The following is an 8,898-nucleotide window of genomic DNA, read 5'->3' as shown; positions in this document are numbered from 1 at the left end:
GGTTGGTTGGTTGGTTGGTTTTCTAGTTCTCCCTAAGCAGATCAGGAGTTTTATGCAGCCTGATGGTTTGCAAATTCAGTTTTGGCAGTACCGAACTCGAGATCGCTCTGAGTCAATATTAGCTCTTGACTTTCTATTCTCACCTTCACTTTTATTTGTCTAGAACTGGAGGTCACATCAAGAAATATAAACCACATGTTCTAAAATATTAACTTTTTGGAGACCTTACACTGACTTTATTTTAGCCACTACAACCTCTTTCTCCCCTGGAAATAAAGCTAGAGAAGGCCAGCGATGACCAAATTCTCTCTTTATAGCATCAGCTGGTGCCAGCTGAAGTCTGTGAGGGCTGTTTGAAAGCTGCCACAAGAGAGGAACCTTTTGGGGTGTGAAGTCATCTGGTTTCCAGTTGGATAAAACAGTGTTTTGCATTTGCCTGTCGTTTCTCATTTCTTGCTTAGCTTTAATTGTCCCAACTTGTGCAAATACACCAAGCACTCACACGGTTGGCTCCTTCGTCAATCACTCAGATCCCTGTTTTGATAATGCTCCCTCTGCAATGCTGCTTAAAGCAGTAAGTTAGAGAAGAGACTTCAGGATTTGGAATTTTCCATTAATTCACATTGTGCAGAAAAATCAATACTCAGCAAACGTCTAGACGCCCTGACAGGCCATATACAGACCATGCCAGCATGATAATTATAATTTCTCTAGAAGGTATGCCATGCATATAAGGAGGTATATCATGCATAAAAGCATACTGGAAACAGAGAAGTTATAACTAGTTCATCAAAGCTCCAAGCCACAAGGACGCAACTTTGAAACGCAAATCCAAGTGGTAAAAACGTAAGCTCTAAATAACCACATCTCAGTATGGAAAAAGAAGAAAAATTAGTAACAGCCATCAGAAAAATCTTAATGGCTGGACTGTTGCAGGCTAAGGCCATCATCCTAACACAAAATCACAAAGGAAAACAGTGTGCTGGTCTTGTTTCATTAAATTATTCAGAGTCAGTGGTGACCTTCCAGGGTTGGGTTCTCTGTTCAGCATATCACTGTCTCATTGTATTGAAAATATGTTTTCCTTGACCTTTGCAAAGTCTTCTCTTTCATGCACTATCTGATATCGTGATGGAAAAATATAGATATCTACAGCAGATATAAAGTGGAAAAAAAACAAACTCCAAACTATTTTTTCACTTCTCTAAAAAGAAAAAAAAAACCTCTCAAACATGAATTCTTAATGCTTTTTACAAAAAATAATAATTTATTAAACAGCATGTGCTTATTAATAAATCACAAAGCAACCAGATGTAGAAGTCACTTTCAATGTGTCGTTGAAAGTGTTTATGCTAATCAGCATAAACAGAAGCATTTTTAGATGTTTGTTTGCACTTTGAAATAGAAGTGATGGATAGTTACCTATTGTTCTTGAAGACTATCTGGCAATATCTGTTCATACACACTCAAGATGACCTTTCCTCTTTAGAAGTGATTTCCACTCACCGTTTTCCAAACCAATTGCTTAGCAGCCCCCTATTTTATAAAAATGCATTTCCATCCTTACACTAGTCATATCTAGACAGTTGAATCGATATAAATAACACCATTTTAACAGAAAAAGTATTCTAATTGTTCTGTGAAAGCAATGTTAAATCACAAACTTTTTCCTTCTTTTACTATCTCTGGCTTAACAGAAAGGGTTATGGTGGAGAAAGAAAGGTGCTCCCATCTAAAGGAACAGGAAAATAAATTCTTCAAAAGCGTCGAGGTAAGGCCTTCATTTGGTTGTTTTAGCATAAGCGCCGAAGAAGCTCTCTCTTACACTACAACTGTTCCAGAAGGACATTTTGTTCACCAAAACAAACTCAGGGTTACCAAAGAGGAGCGTGAGGGACAGTAGGAACTTCCACCGCACGCAGATGCAGGTAGCAACACCAGCAACACCTAAGTGCAGGCATTTAGCATGGATGTCTACAGTTAGGTCTATATGCACGGTAAGTATGAAAGCATACAGGGTTTAGGTGGAGTATTACTAGGCACAATACATAAATAAGTGTACCGAGTACTATGTTCTTATATAAACGTAGCTTCACAAATGCCTTATTGTTGTAGGTATGCTAAAATTATAGGCACAGAGGAATCTGGGCTGAAAAAGCTTTCAAATAGTTTCTGTAGTGTGGTTTGCAACCCTTCCTAGAGACAGGTTTACATCTCTTCACAGGCATTCTGTTAGTTCAGACCTGTTTGTTCCCTGGAGCAGGGATTCTTTTGTATGCCAAATTCGAGTACGTGGGTATTTTCTGCAGAAATATTATACCTTCTAGGTATGCAGGCATCACTTATTCAGGATGCAAATGAAAATGATATCTTTGTACAAACTGTATTTAGAGTAGTTGCTATCAGAGACTGGGATAATTCCATTCCTTCTGTGTATTTTTTTAACATTACAAAATTGGGCTAAAGCCCAGTTTTCTTCCTCCTGGTGGCAGCTACCTAATCCAAGCTGTGATTTATGCCATCTCTTTGTATTTTATTTTAGCAATACAACAGAGTGGATTTCTCAGATGACACATCTACCAAATTTTCTTGCCTTTGCTGTTAACATTTGTGACATTGTTTTGTAGATCTCAGGGGAAGACTCCAGGGGCATATGATCAAGCCCTCTCAAAACTGGACAAAAAGAACAGAGGTTGCAAGGCAAATCTCTCCTTCAGTACATACTGTGATACCTACCTTGCCATGCCAGCTGTGCTTTAAAATGGGGGAGGAGAATTGCTCCCTTTTCTTTTTTGAAATCTCAGTATTAGCATAAGCTGGATCAAAATAATATTGTTGTAAATTGCAGCATATCCTGAAATATAAATTGCATGCTTTTAGAAGAGAATGTTACAAAAACATAGTCACCATCAATTACTTGAATTTAGAAGCAATTATATGTGGTATATATCCTACCATTACATACTTAGAAAAAGATGTGAAGCAATTGCACACCTATTTATTTTTGTTGCAGTGTTTCAAATTCACGCATATAATAGGAACTGCAGAACTAATTTTAACAATGGCCTGGTATAATATATACCAAAATTTGGAATAAATGTCCTTACAAAATAAGTTGTAACTCATTCCTGTCTGAAAACCAAAGCCTTAATATCACCAATTCTGTTTTGAAAATGTAAAGAAAAATGTATATATATTTTGGAAGAAAAAATAAATGTCTTGAAAAAAAGCTTCTTTTAACGTATCGTATGGGTAGGCATTAAATCTGAAATTATCAAGGAACCTAAGTTTCTTGGTATCTGTCATGAAGATAAAGCCAAGAAAAAAGGGGTATTTTCTGGTAAAGAACTAAATTAATGCAATCTACCTCAAATGATGGTACTGCTTGGACTGGTGCATTCTGGAAGTCTTCACCCAAACCCTGCTGTTGGCTCCAAAGCCTCCTGATATTTACAACTTACACCTAAGACCTAACTCAATGTGCTCTGTTGAATAACTGAGTCATTTAAAGAAAGCAGAAAAAGGTAACAACCAAGGAGGTTCTGGATTTTATTAAAAGATAAAAGACAAAAGAAAAGTCAATGAAAAGAAAGCCACTGACTTTTGGAGGGGAAAGTTTTTATTAAAAACAGGGAGATAAAAAGTACTCATTTTTCTCATACCTGTCCCTCTGCAGATGCAGTTTACATGTTTTATGCAATTAGTTGTGAAGAAACGGTTCAGCAAATTTCTAACAAATATCATCTGATTTTTTATATCTATTCCTATCAAAGATAACTAGACCATCACAAGATAAACAGCTACGTGTTGTTTCACTCTTTTGCAGTCACTTAAAGAAACTTGTGCTGATGGAGCGCAAGGGCTAGGCAATGGTAGTCATCCTACTGCAAAATTGTTTGTGCAGAGCTGCCGAAGCATTTAGCGCCATGACTTTACTCTCACGTTAAAAAGGTGACTTTACATGACACAACTGCTCAACATATTTGTGATCTGTAAGCTCTTGGCAATGCAGAATGAACCTTAGGGATAAAAAACCTGTCCCTGAGCCACTTACTTTCTTTTAGATTAGTAAAGGCTGTTACGTCATCCCCAAACGGAATAGTGAGATTAAAGTTATGAAAGGAAACATTCCCTTGTTTGGGGAAGATACAGCAGGAAGGGTGACTCTCGCAGTCGTTGTGAGAAAAAAATGTGATGCTTCTCTTCACAAGGCAGGACCTAGATCAAACTTACAAATTGGAGAATTACTGCCTTAGTTACACGTGAGAGCTTCCCTATACAACCACAACTCTTTACCCCTTCTGCTCGCCCTCTTCCTTGCCTCCCAGTGAAAAACACGCTTCTACAGAACAGTTTTCTTTAAACAAAACCTGTAGTCAGTTTTTAAACACGCAGACTCGTGTGCATCCATAGTGCCTGTTTTTCCATGCGGTGCCAGTACTCACCTTCGCACGCGGAACTTCATCCCATGTTGAAAGCTGTCACTGCCTTCCCCTTCCATCGGCACAGCACCTGAGCAGATTGCACCTCTCACCAACCCTGCAGAACAGGCGGGCAGTGCTGGGCAGGGTGTAAAAGGGATCTGAATTAAAGAGTGAAATCCATTTGGGAGCACAGGGATGGGCTGTGCCCTCACTGTGGGCTCTGGGAGATGAGCCTTGCTCAGCCTGTCACTGAGCCTCAGGGCTGGCAGCCCATTCCTACAGCCTATTCTGTCTCCCAAGGGGTCACTTGGTTGGGAAAATTTCCCGTACTGAGAAATGTTAGGAAAAGTATACACCTTATAGCCCTCACAGTGAATTATGGAGGCTGATTTTCCCCTTTCCAGATGGAGCCAGTGTTCTGAGCCCCTGTAATGCAAGGAAGGGGGTTGGTCCAGAGTGTATATTACAAACACCAAAATTCACACAACGTTTCGCAGTCCATAGGAGCGTCTCTTTCACAGGACTATCAGAATCACTGCACCAGGCTGCGATGAGCCAACGTGCTGCTGGGAGCCCAAAGCAGAGCAGCACTACACCGCCCTTGCTTTGCACACAGCTGGGCAAGGCGAGAGCACTGCACAACTGGAACAGCAGTGTTGGCACCCAGCAAACAGCGCCGTTAGGCTGAAATCTGGGCCGGTTCGCAGAACGGGTGTCCCCCACGACGAGATGCTAGTCTGCAGATGATCGCTGACTGCTCAAAATACACTTAAACTGCATCTAACCCTCTGAAAGCAGTGCGATTTTCTGCTGTTGTCAGATCACTTGACATTGCTTACACCAAAACAACAGCTGAAGAAAACATAATGACAAACACTGGTAATGAGCAGTTAATACAAGCTCCAGGATGAAATAGCTTTGACAGTATTTCTGCTCTTGTGGAATCGCTGCTTCACAAGAGCATCTTCCAATGTAGCTCGTTAAAAGAGCACGAACACTCAAAACTCCCTCAGGGGAAGCAAGGCTTGAAGTGAGCCTGGCAGTTTCCTGGGAAAGACGATGAATCAGTGCAACTTCTGCAACGAATGCCTCCCCCATGCACCGGCAGAGCTCTGCGCCTCAGACTGGACATCAGTCAATGATTTTTGGACCACCTGCCAAATGAAAGTCTCAAATGACCTACAGGACAAAATCTCTGGAGGTCAACATTCAGCAATTTCAAGGGTTGAATCAAATTGTTCGTGTACAGTAACGCCAATAAATTGATCTTAATCAAAATGCAATAATCCTCTTGAAGAATGAGGCCTTCATTGCTAGGAAACTTCACTGCTGCCAGGCTTGTCAAGCAGTAACTGGCCTCCTGCAGAGAGACAGTGATCTGGTTCTCCACAACACATCACAGGAGTGAAATGAATTCCTATTTACAACTAAGGATTAGAAGTCGTAGTATTTCTAATTTGCAAAGATCACGCCTCTTAGAGCTTGGCTTTGAGATGCAGGCAAACTCTTACCTTCTCATTGCTACAGTGCAAGCAACAAATCATCCTCTTTGCATTTTATGTTCACCATTTCTTCTCCATGGATGCCAGGCTCTGTTATTTTCCATTTCAGTGGAACTAAGCTAGAGAGCACAGGTTATAGAAAATATACATTTCATATGCCCCATCAGAAACTACAAAACTGTATCACCAACAGTTCTCTGAGTTTTGTTTCTTAGTTGAACATATTGAACGCTGCCACTTCTTGAAAAGAAAACACTTCTTTCTAAAAAGTACAAATAACACACTCTCAGAAGAACCTGGAGAACAACGAATACATATTAGTTAGAAATGTCTTTGCATTTTGCTGTAACTATTGCCAGCACATATGAGTACAAGTAAAGTTTTTTTCAAAACATAAAATAATTAGTTAAAAAGAAACCAATCATATGTATTTCTCCTCCTGTTTTTGCAGTTGAGTCCTAACGGAAAGCAAGAGAGGTCCTGAAAGGGACCTTTCATGGCATGAAAGGGCAATGGAGCATTTTTATAATATACACAGGGGAAAATAATTATCTATTTTACAAAGTGATGCAGTGAATAATATAACTAAAATCTTCAGTGATCAGTGTGTTAACAGGCAACCAGAGTATGACAACACGAAAAACATTCAATCTAATTGAAGAATACTATGCAACACAGGTGTGGATGAGACGTGCACAGAAAGCCCACTTATCCTTTTATTATTACAATAATACAAATAGTAAAAATAGAGTTTATCAAAGCCATATGAGTTAAAACTGCTAATTCACAATGCTGCAAAAGAGAGGTCTTCCTTATGAAAAGGCCAGAAAATTCAGAGAATTTCCAGCTTTCCTTCAAATTTCCGCCCTTACCGGTTTCACGTTCAAACGTAACATGGAAGGCTATTTCCTCATACCGTTTTATTGACCCTCAATTACCTCTTTGTCCCAACAGGCCCAAATAAGTCCTTCATGGCAAAGAGGAGAGCAGTCAGGTCTGCCATTGCCGCACTCTCCCAGTGCCCATGCAGAGCTCTTTCAAAAGCGATGGAGTTAGAGGGCCAAGGTGTCATTGCTAGGGGGTCATTCTCGGTGCAGGATTTTATCTTGTGAATGGTAACACCTCAGAATTGCAGGGTCACACATGGCCTACAAATAACACAGCATTACTCCAACAGAAAGTAAACCAAAACAACAATCACAGCCTGTAAAAACTGCCAGGTGCAGCCAGGTGTAATTGAAGAACCAGTTCCCAAGTATTACACACAGCAGCTGTCCTTCTACAAACAGAGCACCAGCTACTAACAAATATTGACCAGTGCCAGCCCCGGCAGGGATACTGTGCAGTCTGATAAGGAGCACTGATACATTACGGAGTAAATAGATCCCTGTTTTCCTGGGGAGAGTAGATCGCAATGTGAAGAGCAAACATTTCGGTGAGTCACTTCCCGTGTCAGGAACATGCAAATGTGCAGTCTAAAGTTTCAATGCTGTTGTAGCTCAGGGTGTGACTTTTCTTAAGAGTAAATCACGGAACAAGTCTGGAGTTCGCTTAGGAAGTGGAAACTTCTGCGGCACTGTCTGAGCACTGCTGGCTCCTCCAGCGTCAGCGCACGCACGTGCTGCCTAAGGCATCTGGGTTCAACACGTATGTTTTCACAATCCTTTACTGTGACAATTAACTCATGTGCTTCTCAAATGTCCTTTGCATTTTATCTGCCACAGTCTGTTCCTGTTCCCATGTCAATGAATACCAGGTTAAATAAAGACATTCATATGCAAAAAAACCCAGTGCTTCGTGTTGCTTGTGTGTTTGTATTCTCAAGATATGACTAGTGCCTGGTTAGAAGAATTCCAATCTAACTATCAAAAATTATGTCCAATTGGTATCTTATGGTGACCGTGGTTCCTGAAAACTAAACAGAGAATAAAGAACAACGGCATTGTTCATCATTTTGTTTTGAAGAAAATTATATAATCTCATTTCAAAGCATGAAACTCCCTCTAGGAGCCCCTGTACATAAAACCTTTTATATTTATCTGACCAACCGACAACAGTAAAGTGCTGGAAAAGGAAACATGGAACACTTTGTATAGAAAAAAATGACTAGAATAGGATGAAACTTCAGGTTACTGTATGTTAAGGTCTGGTATGGTAACTCAGTAAGGTATTCAGAATGACTCCTTGGCTGTTGGTATCACTCAAATGCCAGGAAAAATATGTTGGAGTGATTACGTATCTTGCCATTGTATTCAACTTCAGCTCCTGTGGTAAAGACGGCTAAAACACTTGGATAAACAACTACCCGCGATGGCATGTTATCTGATGTAAAAGAGACTGGCCAACAATTGAGAAGTCCCATTTCTCAAGTAATGTTCCGTGGCAACTGTTTTCAACTGTTCACTTGTAAATACACATTTCTGTAGCTTCCCCAGGATGAAGAAATTGTGTTGTAAATGAGGACTCCTGATGATGTGCAGTCTCCTGATGATTCCATCCCCACCACATTTCAGAAGCACCAGGATCAACATATCCCCAGGGTGCCTGGCACACCAGGTCACACATTCACTGACCACACATTTCTGGCAGAAGTGGGACAGATATATTCCCAATTTTTTTTATCTCAATTTCCTTTCATATTGCAGTCACATTTACAAACCAGTAAGACATTCCCTGCTTTGCCCTGACCCATCTGCCTTCACTAAAAAATGTAATTCTGCTTGTATTCTTGCTGTGCCAAACAAATTCCTATTGCTTCCTGACATGAGGTCATTCCAGGCAAATACTGGTATGTCATCTCTCGTCCCTCCTGTCACCTGCTACTACCAATGCATGTACAGGATTCTGTACACAGGCACTGATGGTGAGTAATATATACCTTGTCTGAGTCATACTCTTTGTGAAAATGGCAGACCCTTGCAGCCAGTGGAAAGCAATCCACTTCAACAGCAGAGTTTGTCCAAATGTCTTTA

The sequence above is a fragment of the Tauraco erythrolophus genome, chromosome 6 (genome assembly GCF_009769465.1).
Source record: "Tauraco erythrolophus isolate bTauEry1 chromosome 6, bTauEry1.pri, whole genome shotgun sequence".
Classification (NCBI taxonomy): domain Eukaryota; kingdom Metazoa; phylum Chordata; class Aves; order Musophagiformes; family Musophagidae; genus Tauraco; species Tauraco erythrolophus.
The sequence above is the reverse complement of the archived record's forward strand: the minus strand, read 5'-3'. Positions refer to the sequence as shown.